The sequence below is a fragment of the Otolemur garnettii genome, unplaced genomic scaffold (assembly GCF_000181295.1).
Source record: "Otolemur garnettii isolate 467f Iridium unplaced genomic scaffold, OtoGar3 scaffold00022, whole genome shotgun sequence".
Lineage (NCBI taxonomy): Eukaryota > Metazoa > Chordata > Mammalia > Primates > Galagidae > Otolemur > Otolemur garnettii.
The window spans coordinates 9,691,253-9,707,315 of NW_003852417.1; positions in this window are offsets into that span (position 1 = coordinate 9,691,253).

Below are 16,063 nucleotides of genomic sequence, written 5' to 3' on the forward strand. Positions count from 1 at the left end.
ATTCCTACATTCTCAATTTGCAGATGGGAAAACCTGATCCCAAAGACAGCTCCTCAAAACTGGTCTGGGATCACATAGGGAGTTTTTATGTACTAGATATTCACAAGAACACAATAATTTTGTTTACTACTCTTTCAGCACCCCAAAACCCTTGGAATTGTTTGTGCCTTGGTTCTTATTTTTAGCTCAGACCACTGTTTATTTGCTGGATTGAACGCTATTTGGAGAGATTTACTGGCTGATCATTTCAACCCAAAATGGAGATCACAAATGGAGACTTCCTAAATATTCAGTATACCCCTCCGAAGTGCACTTGCTCCATCAAGGTTATCGTAGTATTAATTATTCAAAGGCAGAGCACTGACAAATTCTAATTGCAAATAAGTGCAATTGCTGTCGATTGCATAATTTATGATTCCATTTGTTAAACTAAGACAATGGGAGTTGATGAAAGGCATTAAGTGGTCCCAATTAAAGGTAATTTGGGTTCAAAGGTTTGTTTTCCTGATCTGGGGGTGTAATTATCAGCTTTCCTGAGACCCTCTCCCACACGGGTGATGCATGCACCAGGTAAGCTGTGTTTGGTCCGACCCGTGTCTGGCTGGAGGTACTGCAGTCTGAGTGTGCCGGAGACCTGCACTCCAGCCCATGGTGAAATGGCCTTTTTTCTCAGTGAGTTTCAGCCGCTGTCATCTTTCTCTATGGCTCTGGGCCTGGCTTTTTTTTGGCTTGGCTGCCAGAGAGCCTGGCTGGACAGCTGAATCTGTGTTGAGATCTGACACTGTGCTGAGGGGAGTTTGAACAAGATGGTCAAATAGGCACTGGGGAGGTTTATCGGAAATGATTTCTTGAAAATGAGGCAAATGTTTTTTTTTTTTTTTCTTTCCATGGGACAGACACTCCCACAGATCAGCATCTGGAGGAGGTTAAGTGCAGTCTCTGGAATTGCCCACTGCTCTTTGTACAGGGCAGCATGACACAAAGACTGCGCTAAAGATGGAATTGTTTGCATAATCAATTTCAAGATAAGTCTGTTAAAGAACAAGGGGGTTTGGGAGGAGCTCATTTATGATGTATGCAATAAGGCATTTGATATTCAAGATGTGCATTGTGAGAATTCATTGCACGGGGTTTAACTTACTTTGAAGAAATAAAGCTGCTGTCAGGAAATATTTGGACTTCAAATCTAACAAATTTGGTCTCTAAGGGTGAAATTTCATCCAAGCTCAAGAAAAGAGTCCAGGAACAATGGAATTCTGCTGTAACTGCATGTGTATCATGTTCTGTGATTAATTAATGAGAAGGTGATGGGTTCATTGACTTCTGATTATGTGTCGTGTATAGCAGTGGAACAAACAATTGACTGAGGTGATCGTCTTGCTAATAGCAGTCAGGTGGCCCTCAACATTAGATTTCTGGAACTAACAATACAGAAAGATAGAAGTTTCCTCTGCTCTGTAAAATGTTGTTTATTAATAATAGTTCATTGAGCCAAGGGATCAGTAGGTAAGTCCTACTGAGACTTCACCATTCGAGAACAGTGAAAAATTAAAGATGGTCAGGGCCTAAGGTACAACAAGTCTGACATATAGTGGGGAGACTGGAGAATTAGGCTAAAGGGTGGAGGGTTATGGATAGTGTACTTGAATTTGATCTTGTGGTTAATAGTTATTCATATGTTGCTTTTAAGCAGGAAAATTACATAATTAAATATTTGTTCTAGAAAAATTCCCCTGGTTTCTCATGTAGAGATTGGATTGGAAAGAGTGAACCTAGAGACAGAGAGGCCAGTTGGGAGGTGAGCTGTGATCCAGGAGAGAGATAACTGCCACCCAGACTATGGAAGGTGGCAGTGGGGATGAAAAGAAGGGTCAGATGGAAAGACACTTTTGGTGTCAAATTGACAGAATGTGTTGACCTGGCATGCATAGCCTGGTCTCTAAATAGTTTGGATAATGTTTGTGGGTCAAACAAACCAGAACTTAGCCTGTACACAGAGTCCAGGGCTGGAATTCCAAAGGAGACATGGCCCCAGGGACAGCTACCAATGGAGTGGGAAGTTCTGGGATCTGGGGGATGGGTTATAGAGCTCTCTGTCACTGCATATGAGCTTAGAAAGAGGAAATGACTTGCTCGGGGTCAAATGGCAAGTAAATTATACTCTTGACTAAGCCTTCTGAGCAGAACGGGAGCCCCTTTCAAGAAGAGCAGATTCTCACTGGTCTAGACTAGTGACTGCCTCCTCACCTCTGAGGTCTGGACCTTTGACACTGGCCTTCTGCTCCATCTGCTTGTACCTGCAGCTTTGGGGTGGCACAGGGGCCAGGTGTAGCTGGGAGGTGATCCCTCCTGGGAGTGAATGTTACTCTGAGTGTGCCTTTGGACTGTTGCCCCGAGACTGGGCCTCTGAGATTCTTCCCCTCGACTGAGCACGACCTAGCCACTCTGCTTGAAACCTGGTGAAGAATTTCGTCAAATAAAAACACACAGAGTTTGTTTCTTTCTTTATTATAAATTATTTCAAAATGCTTTGGTTTTATAAAAGAACAACAAAAAATAAGCTGATTTCACTTGGAGGCACAGATGGAGGCACAGAGGGCTAAATTAGGTCAAACTGTGTTAGGTCATCCTGGGGGGCTAATTAGCTGACTGTCCTCATGGTGGCCCAGGGAGTCGCTGTGCCTGACACATGCCTTGCTCAGCTCACCCATCTAATACAGGAGCCCCTCCATCTGGGGATTTGCTATATGTACTTCCAGTTACCCATGGTCAACTGCAGTCTGCAATATTAAATGGAAACTTTCAGAAATAAGCTATTCATAAGTTTTAAATTGCCTGCTGCTCTGAGTGGTGTGATAAAGTCCCTTGCAGCCCTGCTCCATCCCACTGGGGACTTGAATCCTCTTTTTGTTTAGTGTCTCCACATTGTCTGTGCTCCCACCCTTAGTCACTTAGTAGCCCTCTCAGTTGCCAGATCACCAGAGCTTGTGTTGAAGTAACCCTTATTTTATTTAATAACAACCCAAAGTGTGAAAGTCCTAATGCTGGCTATTTGGAGATGGCAAGAGAAGCTTTGAAGGACTTCTTTAAGTGAAAAGGTGAAAGTTCTCAACCTAATTAAAAAAAAATTGCCTGCTAAGGTTGTTAAGATCTGTGGTAATAACAAATCTACTTATGAAAATGGGAAGGACAAAGCAATCTGTGCATAGCGTATTCTGTACTCTCCAGAGTTTCAGGTCTCCTGGGGATCTTGGAGCATGTCCCCCATGGATAAAGGGGAGATTGTTGTACTCTCAGTCTAATGATTTGCTGTTCACTGTGGTTTTGCATCATTTGATCATCGCAGAAGCCTGTGTAACAGGTGATGTTATGACTAATTTATAGAGAAAGAAACGAAAGCTAAAGGTTAAGTAATGTGTCTCAGGGCACAGTCCAGCCCCTCTCCTGCCCTCAAACTGCCAGGCCTCTTGGAGACTACTAAATCCTCCTCTGACCCTCTGCCAACCTGCCTCTCTGAGAGCCGAGCACCTGAGGCTGCTAATACGTCCTCCTCATTCTACCCCTGCAGCTTTAATGACCACAGCATCCCACGCACGATGCCGGGGTGCACTGAACAGGATGATCTCCGGGGTTTCACTAAGTCCCTGCCTCCTCTGGCTTCATCTTGGCAGCACGTGCTGCCACCTCCAATGCCTTCCCCTCCTTCTCTCCCTCACTTAACATTTCTGGAAACTGGACCAGTGCTCCTCCAAAGTCCTTATATGTCCTGGCTTATTTCTATCAGGCATTAGTCAGGCTTAATAGAGGTTTGGTACCTCGATTCTCAGTACCAAAAATCATTCTGGCTACATCGGGATGCATTTTTTGAATAGTCATTATGCAAACATACATATAATACATTTATTTCCCAAGTTTAAATGTTTCCCAGAGAGTTTCTTTAGTTTTTTTTATTTTGATAGATTTAAGGGTACAAGTGGTTTTTGGTTACATAGATGAATTGTATAGAGGTGACGTCTGCGTTATTAGTGTACCCTTCACTAGGATAGCGTACATTCCACCCAACAGGTAGTTTTTCTTCCTTTACCCACTCCCAGCGTCCCATCTTCTGAGTTTCCAGTGTCCAGTGTACCATTCTGTGTGTCCCTGCATACCCACAGCTTAGCTCCCGGTTATACATCTTCTGTTCCTGCATTATGTAGGATAATGCCCTCCAGCTCCATACAAGTTGCTGCAAAAAATATTATTTCCTCCATTTTTATTGCTCAGTAGTGTTTTACGGTTGGGTAGTATTCCTTGGTGTATATATCGCTGCTTGATTGATGGACACTTTGGTTGACTTCATATCTTTGTAATTATGAATTGTGCTATAATAAACATAAAAGTGCAGGTGCTTTTTTTTTTTATATATAAGATGACTTATTTATCTTTGGACAGATGCTCAGTAGTGAGATTGCTGTGTCAAATGCTAGGTTACTTTTAGTTCTTTGAGGATTCTATACTGTTTCCCATAGAGGTTGTACTAATTTACATTCCCACCAACTGTGTGTGTTTTCTTTTCACTGCATCTGTGCCAATATTTATTGCTTTTTAACTTTTAATAATGGCCATTCTGGCTGGGGGACTATGGTATCTCATTATTTCAATTTCCCTGATGATTAAAATAACAATAACAATAATAATTTCCCTGATGATTAGTGATGTTGAACATTTTTTTCATATGTTTATTGGCCATCTGTATATCTTCTTTTGAAAAATGTTCATGTAATTCCCCAACTTAAGGGATTATTTGTTTTATTCTTATTTGTTTGCGTTCCTTATAGATTCTGCATATTAATCCTTTGTCAGATGTTTAGTTTGCCAATATTTTTTTCCATTCTGGAGCTTGTCCACTTACTCTGCTCATTATTTCTTTTGTTGTGCAGGAACTTCTTAGCTTTCTTAAGGCCCATTCATTTATTTTTCTTTTTGTTGCATCTGCTTTTGGGATTTAAGTCATGAATTCTTTGCATAGTCCAATGTTCAGGAAAAACCTATTGCTAGGTTTTCTTCCATAATTTTTATTGTTTTGAATCTTATATTTAAGTCTTTGATCCATCTTGAGTTAATTTTTGTACATGGGGAGAGCTAGGGATCAGTTTCATTCTCCTGCATGTGGCTGTCTAATTCTCCCAGCACCATTTATTGACTAGAGTGTTTTTTCCTTAGTGTATGTTTTTGTCTGCCTTGTCAAAGATCAGCTGACTTCCCAGAGTTTTAAAAAATGGAAACAGAAAGTGAACATCAGTATTCTATAGAACTATATTTGTGGATTGAAAGGTTTTTGGAAGAAACATTTTATATACTGTACTGGGTCCACCTTGGGCTGCTGTAACAAAGCACCATAGACTCTGTGGCTTAAAAAACAGAAATTTATTTCCTCACAGTTCGGAAGGCTTGAAGTCTAATTTCAAGGTGTTGGTGAGTTGGTTTCTTCTGAGGCCATTCTCCTTAGCTTTGTATAGCCACCTTTTCCCTGGGTCTTTCCTGGGTTTTCCCTGGGTATGTCTGTGTCTGTCTCTTTTGATAAGAGCAGGCATCATGCTGGATTAGAGCCCTCTGTATAAATTTCATTTTAACTTCATCACCTCCTTTGTGACCCTATCTCTGAATAGCCACATTGTGAGGTATAGGGCGTTAGGACTTCAATATGTAGTTTTGGGGGGACATATTTCAGCCCACAACATATACTATGTATCTATTCAGGACAAAAGCAAATGTTATACAAATATAAATACAGACAAAAAGATACAAACACAATATTTTTCTGGATATACTCCTCTGTAATGTAGGTTAGTGAGTATAACAACCAATTTTATACAATCGGCTTTCAAAAAGTTATTGTTCTAAAACACTGGGGGGGGGTATTTCCTGGAGAAGGTTTTAATTGGACAGGATGAGGGGTCTCACCTCCCTAATGAGGCCAGGGCTGACAGGACTGGTGTGGGAGGTGCTGCAACCCACCCATGGAAGAACAGGTCTGTCCTGGGATGAAGCAGCCAGACCCCTGGCAGGGCTCTCCTTGGAGCCCACGGTCCTTAGCCTGAGCATGCAGGGCTGCGCAGGTTGGATGTGATGGCCCAGAGCTCACCCTCCCCACAGGTGGGCCCTGTGCTTGGCTGTAGGAGACACAGACAGGAAACCACTTGATCCTACCCCTTAGGGCTCACAATCTAGTGGCGGAGATGGTAGGCGCCAGAGATGCTGAGAGACACCCAAAGGTGTCCCAAATAAAAAAAGTCACATTTTTATTTAACTATGAGAGGTTTTCAGGTGCAAAGTCTCAATTCAGATCCAAAAGAGGGTGTGGCAGGGACCCTGAAGAATCATTCTGTTTCTGTTGCAATGGGTGATGTCAAAGCCCTCTCCTACCACTGGTGGTGGCTTCTCAGGTGAACGGGGAAAGTCCCGCCCTCCGCAGGTGGCTCAGATGATCTGCTCACTGGAGTGAGTGAGGCACGTGGGCTCATTTCCTGATGGGGAGGGGTCCTGGCCTCACTCTAGAAGGAGGCAGATTTCCTCAGTGTCAACTGTGTCCTGAATGTGAAGGAATCCCAGGGTCCCAGGGGTCACTGAAAAACATCAAGAGCTTTGGCATCAGACGGGGTCTTTTTCCCAAGCTTTAGTTTCACCATTTTCCAGCTACATGAGCTTGGTCCTGTTCCTCACCCTCTTTGATACTGCAAAATGTGGTGGTTAGAAGGACTAAGATAACCCATAAAACCTGAATGACTAATAATGTTATCGTGACTATTATTAGTGTAATCTCAGAGGTGGAGGGGGTTCCTATCACAAACCCTCAATTTTCACGAATTTGCAAAAATTAAGGCCCAGGTAGATGATAGTACCTTTTTTAGTCACCAGATGAGAGTCAGGAAGGCTGGGGCTTAGGCTTTTTATTTTGCAATTCTGGACTGGGTTCTCACACTTCCACCTGGCCCTTGTGGAGACTGTCTTCCTGCCCACCCATTTGGCCCCTTTGCATCTTGTCCTCACTCTTTGGGTCCCACCAACCTCTCGGTCTTTTTTTCTTACCATCTTCTCCATCTCTTAGGCCCACCCTATTGCTTGGCCAACAGAGGCTCGTCTAAGTTTTTACGGGAGGTCAAGGCAGAGAGCGCTGTTTTTTATCACAATGTTTCTGCCAGATTTTGCCTAGTCTGCAGTCCTCTTAGGCTTTTGGAAAGCAAAGTCAAAGAGTCCTCTTTTGGTGGTCCCATTACATTCCTTTCCATACCTGCTGAGTGCTAAGTAGTGGAGCCTGTTCATTCATTTCCCCAGCACACTCAAGCCCACTCATCAACCCTGAGAATGGCTGCTGGTGGTGGAGGCTCACCCTGGGACTGCACTGCGGCTGTTCTGACCATCACAGGAACCAGCTGAGATGAGTACTTCTAACCTCATCTTACAGAGGAGGAGGCAAATGACTGGCGCTAAATCGCACAGGTGGTATGTGGCAGAGGCGAGACCCAAACTCCAAGCAGGAAGGTCTGGCTCTTTGTGCTGCACCAATATAGCTTGCTGATTGAATCAGAGAGGGGTTTATGACATGGAGGTGACATTAGCCTACTGCAAGGCCCTCTAGGCTGCTCGCTCTTAATTGGTGGAATCAAAATGTGCGTGAGCACGTGCAGGAAGCCAGTGGGCTGAGGAGATGGACACTGGGCCAGTTCTCTGAATGTGTGGAACCTACTGTAACCACACTTCTGTGACATATGAGATGTTTGGGTAGCTTAGCCTTGGTTACACTAGTCTTAATGATTGTAAAATGTACAAGTCTTTGAATTTAGGAAGGACCTAGAATAAAATATCTGGTGTGTTCTCCATGAGATTAAAAGAGACAATGCCTTCAGTTGAGTGTGGTGGTATGTGCCCATAGTCCCTGCCACTCGGGAGGCTGAGGTGGCAAAATTGCTTGAACTCAGGAGTCCGTGTCTTGTCGGAGGTCCTTGCGTGTGAACCCTGCCTGGTTTGAAAGCCAACTGGGAAATGATGCTGAGGATACGAAAGTTTAAAAACATAAAGTCTGAGAATTCCTGGACAAGGCTTACATTGTCTCAGGCCAGGCAATAAAACTGAGAAAATGCAGCCCCTCTCCGCCCTCTTCAGGAGGCTTTTATTGTATGTATTTTTTCCTTTTATTAAGTCATATACACATAGATCATGAATACATTTCTGCATTTGTGGGGTACAGTGTGTTGATTTTTTATACAATTTGGAATGGTTACATCGAACTAATTAATATAGTTTTCACCTCATTTACTTAATTATTGTGTTAAGACATTTACGTTCTCTACTTGGTAGATTTGACTTGTACCCTTACAGTATGCTCCATAGGTGTGGTCCCCCCGTTTACGCTCCCTCTATCAAACCTCCCTCCTCCCCTCCCATCCCCCTCTACTTCTCTCCTTCATCCTGGGCTATAACAAAATCCCAAAACTACAGATGTTGGTGTGGATGTGGAGAAAAGGGAACCCTTCTGCACTGCTGGTGGAAATGCAAGATAATACATTCCTTTTGGAAAGAAGTTTGGAGAACACTCAGGGATATAAAAGTAGACCTGCTGTTTGATCCTGTAATTCTTTTACTAGGTATATATCCAAAAGACCAAAAATCACTTTGCAACAAAGATATTTGCACCAGATTGTTCATTGCAGCTCAATTCATAATTGCCAAGTCATAGAAGAAGCCCCACTGCCCATCAACCCATGAATGGATTAATAAATTGTGGTATATGTACACCATGGAATACTATACAGCCTTAAAAAAGATGAAGACTTTACCTGTTTTATGTTTACATGGATGGAGCTGAAAAATATTCTTCTTAGTAAAGTATCTTAGTAAATAATGGAAGACAAAGGAGGCTTTTATTGATTTTTAACAGAGGTGCATATGCAAAATGCAAAAATGCCAAATGGTGGGGTTGAAAGAATCCCAAGTCCCCAGGAAGATTGGATAGAGAGAGAGGCTTGGTAAGAGGTAGGGGGCTGCTAATAGATTGCAGATGGCATATTTAGAAAGGGGGAAGAAAAACTAGTTCTATCCCTGCAGGGAAAGGAAGCCAGGTTTCCTGATCTACCTGCATATTAGCAGTTGGAAGGATTTAGCCCTTCCCTCCTGTTGACCTTCACAGAGGCCTAGTCTAGCCTGTCTGGGCCTCCTAGGTCTTGTCATCTTTGAGGCTCCCCCAGGGATTGCATGTCTGCAAGCTTGCCCTTGGATACCCCAGGATTGAGGTGGGGTACCCTACTGAGAAGTCAACCTATCTACCTCCCACATCATCTAGCCTGGACAGCATAGTGAGACCCCCCCCACTTTATCTAGACATATAATTAAATAAATAAATAAAAATAAAAGAGACAATATCAAAGGTACTTTCAGATTCTGGTATTCCTTAATTCTAAACCTGGCAGACACCTACATTCCATTTCAACTAAAAGGATGTAGAGGTCTAATGATTACCTAAGAGGAGGGTGGGGAGGGAGGGAGGAGGGCAACACTCTGAAGGATGAAAGCCGAGCCTGGAAGAACGGTGCTAGTGGGCTTGTCCAGGAAGTAGTGTGAGCTCATCCGCAATGGAAGGAGGCCCAGGTGTGAACAAATGGAAATACTCACAATGGGAAACTTCATCAGAACTGAGGGCAACTCTTCTGGGGAGAAGGATTGAGAATAATTTGTGAGATCTTTATTTTATGTTTTCAGCATATGTATCTATCTCAGAAGCACCCTAATCTTTTTCTTTTTTTTTCTGGAAGTCACAGCCATAGCTAAGAAATGGGAACCCTGACATTCCTGGGAGTGGAGTGAGACATGAAGAGGCTGCCTGTCCTGAACAGCACTGGTGGCAAATGAAGGGTGAGCAAGAACGATCTCCTCATGCTGCGGAGGCACTGCACCCCCAGACTCCACCTGGGCCTCCCAGCCCAGGTCCAATCTGGGGGACACTCTGGGAACTATCCTTCAAGAGAACCATAGGGATGTCAGCATGATAAAGGCTCAGGCCACCATCTCTGGCTTTGAAGATGAAGTCACACAGGCAGCCTTTAGAAGCTGGAGAAGCCAAGGAGACTTCTAGAAGAAATGTAAACTTGCCAAAACCTTGACGTTAGCTCACTGAGGCCTATGCCACATTTCTGAACTACAGAACTACAAGGAGAATAAATTTGTATTCTTTAAGCTACTGAGTTGGTGGCAATTTGTTGCAGCAGGATTGAGAGCAAACAATGTGAGAACAGAAACTATTTATCTTTTTATTCCCAATTCTCTGCAGAGTGCTGGACACAAGTATTAGCTCAGTAAATATTTTATGAATGAAAAAAATAAAGAAAGGAAGGAGGATAAAAGGAAAGAAAGAGGGAAGGAAGGAGAGAAGAAAGGAAGGAAGAAAGAAAGGAAAAGATCATTTTAGAATTTGGCCAAGTGTTGCCATTACCAGGCTCAGGGGCAGTAATTTGTTGAAGCACTATTTCCTGAGGCTCCATGAACCCGGCGTGGTGACAAATACTAGTGAGGGGATACAGAGGGATAAGAGTGGAGGATGCCTTCTGAAGCGCTTCTAGTCTAGCCCTTATATCCATCAGATAGTGCCATGTGAGTGCCACAGACCTCAGTGGAGGAAGAGGTCCTGGACGAGGTCTTGTGGAGAATTGAGATTTGACCTGGATCTCAAAGAATAACCAAGGTGGTGGAAGTGTGAGGGCATTTCAAGCAGGAGGACGTGACAGGATCTGGAGGATGAGGGAAGAGGAAGAATGAGAAAAGCAGGGTGACTGGGTGGGGGACTGGAACATAGAATGAGAGCACAATAGGCCAGCAGGATGGGGGAAATTCAATCATCGGCTCAAACGCCAGGCCCTGATTGCCAGTGCTGGGCATAGATGGGAGGTTGAGAAAAGAAATGACATTACCCCTGTCTTTAAGGAACTAAGAGTCTAGTGGGAATATATGCCTAGAACCTGCCCATTATTTGGACTAGTTTGTAGATATTCAATAAATATTTGTTCAATTAATTAAACATATAGTTAAATGCATGGTCAGGAACATTACTCAGAGATAAAGACACAAATTGCTTTTACAGCTGGCAAATTAGTTATCTATTGCTGTGTAACAAATTATCTCAAAACTTAACAACTTAAAACAAGAAACATTTATTATCTGACAGTTGCTATGGGGGAGGAATCTGAGCATAGCTTGGCTTGATGCGTGGAGTCAGAGTCTTTTACAACCCTGGCTATAATCTTGGTGTCAGCTGGGGCTGTGATTATCTCAGGGCTCAATGGGGAGGACGACTCTGCTTCCAGGATTTTTCATGTGGTCGCTGGCAGGACTCAGTGTCTCACAGCCTGTTGGACTAAGGCCTCAATTCCTTGCTGGCTGTAGGGTGGAGGTTGTCCTCAGTTTCTTTCACATGGACTTCTCCAAAGGACAGCTGACCACACGATGGCTGGATTCTCCCAGAGAGACTCTGAGAGAAAGCAACAGAAAGAACTAGAAAGAAAAAGTAAGAGAGAAATCATAGTCTTTTGTATCCTAATCTTGGAAGTGACATTGCTTCACCTTTGCTGGATTTTTGTTGTTGTTGTTAGTAGCAAGTCATCAGGTCTAGGCCAAGAGAAGGAGTGTACAAAGATGTGGGTCCCAGGCTGGCTATCACAGTTGGGCAGCCTAACTGGTCCCTCTTCCCTCTATGCAGCAGTTCTCAACCTGTGGGTCGCGACCCCTTTGTAACAATGAAAATACATCCTGCGTATCCGATATTTACATTACGATTCATAGCAGTAGCAAAATTACAGTTAGGAAGTAGCAATGAGAATAATTTTATGTTTGGGGGTCACCACAACATGAGGAACTGTATTAAAACTGGTCGCGGCATTAGGAGGCATTAGAAAAGTTGAGAACCACTGATCTATAGTGTGGAAGAGAGAACTTCTCTGAAGATATGGGCAAAGAAAGTAGACAGAGCCGATCCCCAGCCCTCTGAAATCATTTGACGCTAGCACAGCCTATGTGATCCTTTTTATTAAATATTTTCATCAAACTGAATAACATAGCCTTCACTGCATTTTCTTATTGTGTTAAGACATTTATACTCTACACTTAGTAAATTTAACATGTACTCTTATAAAATGCACCATAGTTGTGTTCCCACCAATTACCCTCCCTCCACCCATTCTCCCCTTTCCCCTCCCCTCCCCTCCCTCCTTCCCACTCTTCTTGGGCTATAGTTGGGTTATAGCTTTCATATGAAAGTTATAGATTGGTTTCTTAGTAGGGCCGAGTACATTGGATACTTTTTCTTCCATTCTTGAGATACTCTGCTAAGAAGAATATGTTCTAGCTCCATCCATGTAAACATGAAAGAGGTAAAGTCTCCATCTTTTTTAAAGGCTGCATAATATTCCATGGTGTACATATACCACAATTTATTAATCCATTCATGGGTCCCTGGGCACTTAGCCTATGTGATCTTTATTGTGCTCCTTGTGGGGCATTTGGGGAGGTACCAACCAGTGACCAAGTTCATGGCTGACAAAAATCCAGATTGGGGAAAATCCCATAACATCTCAGATCTAGGGACCTTCTCAGGACTATCAGTCATGAAAGCCAGGGGTAGAGGTGAGTTAGGAATCTTGGGAGATTGATATTATACAGGAAAGACTATCAGCTAAAGAATGAGAGAGTTTGTACTTCACATAGTAGATACAACATTAAGCACGTTTACTTAGACCAGTGGTTCTCAACCTTCCTAATGCCGCGGCCCTTTAATACAGTTCCTGTGGGTCGTGACCCACAGGTTAAGAACCACTGATTTAGACTCTCTGAACCTGTTTCCACATATAAAAATGTGCCTTTAGATGTAGTGTGGTCATTTACTATGTTTTGTGGTCCTGCAGGACTTTGTGAACAGGTATGGGGAACTTCCTTAATTCCTCACCCCCTGAGAAAACTCATTACCTGGCTTCCCTGCAGCCTGTGGTCCAGGCTTGTGATGCAGACTCTGTCAGTTGAATGACTGGTGAGAAGCACTGCAGCTAAAGTGTACTTATGAGAAAAAGGATAGCAGGAGAAATGAATTTTTTGGCGATGGCATTGGCAGAGGCTTTGGCTCCAGAGGCCACCTTGTTCTGGCCCCAGCTCAGCATCCACAGTGTAGATCACGGGGTAGCCTGGTGTGTTGGTGTCTAGGTCCCAGGGAGGCTGTACTGGGAGCCCTGCTGGAGACTCCTGCAGCAGGGCCTCGGTGTTCCAGAGGCCAAGCTTTGATCTGACCTTATGGCCTGGCTTGAGATTCAGGGAACTACCTCATCTCATATCGCAATAAATTAAATTTCACTTTTGCTTAATCTCCCTAGCATAGAGTAATTCATGATACCGTTCAGGGTATCATGGTGATAAAATTAGACAATGTACATAAAGCACTTGGCACAGTGTCTTTTTATAGTTGGCACTAAGTAAATGGTAGGTAGCTCTTAATTTCTATTTTATTACTCTTCAAATGTCAATGTCATTTGGGTGCCACGTGAGTGAAAGTCAAATTTCATGCTTGTAGATGAAGAATCTCACAATAGGTGGTGATGCATAATGTCTGGAGACATTTTTGATTTTCATAAGTAGAGATGAGGTGTAACTGGCATCTAGAGGCTCAGGGTGCTGGTAAATATCCTGCAAAGCACAGGACAGCCAGTACAGCAAAGAACTTTTAACTTTACTATCCAGTTGACAGTGCTCAGTTTGACTGGAAAACAGAATGGATCTACCATTGATTTAGCAATCCCACCGCGGGTATCTGCCCAAAAGAAATGACGTCATTTTATCAAAAGACACCTACATTTGAATGTTTATCACAGCATAATTCACAATTGCAAAAATGTGGAATCAACTTAAGTGCCCATGAGTTCAAGAGTAGATAAAAAAATGTACACACACACACCGTGGAGTACTAGTCAAGCACAAAAAAGAATGCAATAATGTCACCGGCAGCATCGTGGAAGGAACTACAGACCATTATGCTAAGTGAAGTATTTCAGGAATGGAAAACCAAACATCACGTTTTCACTAATAAGGGGGAGCTAATAGATGTGTATAATGGGCATAAAGTGACACAAATACACGAGAAATCAGGAAGTGGGGAGGAAGAAAGGGTAGGGGGGGATTAAAACTTACCTATTAGGTATAATGAACACTGGTTATGGGCTCACCAAAAGCCCTGACATAAGCCTTATACAAAATAACCTTGTAACAAAAACACTTGTACCCCCCTAATTAATATTTTGAAAAACAAATATCACTGAGGTTGAGAAACCCTGCATAGTGAAAGCTGACCAGCACTCCCCGCTCGGTCAGTAACAACCTGCTCAGGTTTTGCGAGGACCGATTCCAGCAGGGGAAAACCTCCAGATTCAGGAACATCAGAGAGCAGATTTCATCACACAATTTCATGTCCTTAGAAAGCCCGACCAGCGTTGTGAGAGAAGGGCATGGAATGATCCAAGTTTTCATAAACGTATTCCCAAAGCTCTGGACTAAGTTATCAGAAATACAGTAAATGGAATACCTCAATTTCTGGCTGGTTGGCTGGTATACTTGTGAAGTTTCTTTTCTTTCATTTTGATGATACTGTTTTAATTTCTCAATTTTTTGTGCCAGGGAATCTTGGTATTTCCTTCACGGACTGTGAATCTGTGTTATGCCCACATATAGCAATATCCAGTCTCTTTGCAGTTATACATTTTTACTGGTACACAGAAAATTGAAACATCAAGCATCAAATAGACCATTTCTTTTAACTGCAGATACGAGTTGAATGCATTGCCGTATTGTTCTTCAACTTCATAATAACCGGCTCATTGCAAATGGAAAATGTGTCTAAGAGAAGGAGACAATTGTGACACAGTGCAGTGATGAGCTCGTGATCCTCATTAAGTTTCTTTTCCTCCCTGGGCCTCAGCTTTCCCTTTGTAAATTGTTAAGTGTGGACTAGATGACCTTGGATTCTTAGGGGCCACCAAGCTCCCAGGAGTCTCAGGGCCCTCCCTACAGGGAGGTAATCCTGTGAGTTTGTTAGGGCATGGCACAAACCTAGCCCCAACATGAGGGCTACCACCTTTTGTCTGGGCAGGTGCCAAGGTCACCTCCACCTGGTAGAATGGTTCTATGAAGGTCATTGGGACACACTGGTTGATTTTTTCAGTCAAATGCTCAGCTGTGATGAAAAGCTTTTGAGAAATAGCATGCAACAATGGTTTTGATTTTCATTGTTGAAAAGTATACCATTTTATGAATATAGCATCACTTATCCTATTCAGGGCTGAAGGGCATCTGGATTTTTTAGTTTTGTGTTATTATACTGCTGTGAACATTCTCCTGCACATATTTTGGTAGACATATGTACAAATTTCCATTGTGTGTGTGTATGTAGGGGTGATATTACTGTGATGCAGGATATGTCTAAGCACAACTTTAGTTTCGCTGAGTAGGGTTGATTAACTTTATACCACCTTGAGCAATGTACTGGTATTAGCTGTCTTTTTAATTTTCATTATTTTAATAGAGGTGCAGTGATATCTTCTAATTTTAATTTGCATTTCCCTGCTGACTGATAATGTTGAGTATCTTTTTATATACTTGAACATTTGAATACAGTTTTTAATGAAGTGACTACTTAAATCTTTTGACTTTACAAAAACTGGCTTCTCTGTTTTTGTCTTTTTGAACTATAATAGAACTTTTTATATATTCTGAATATGAGTCCTTGGTCCATTACATATATTGCAAACATTTCCTACTCTTTTACTTGATGTCTTTAATACATAAGAGTGTGTTCATTTTAAATAATTTAGCAGTTTTTACCTATAAAGTCATTCATTTTTATGTCTTTTAAAGAAAATCTTTGCCTAAACCATAGTCATAAAGATACTATCCTGTGTTACGTTTTAAAGCTTTTTTGTGTTGTCTTTTAAGTGTCAACCAACATTCCCCTGTCATTGAATTTGGGGTGTGGTGTGTGACAAAGGTCCAAATTTACTTT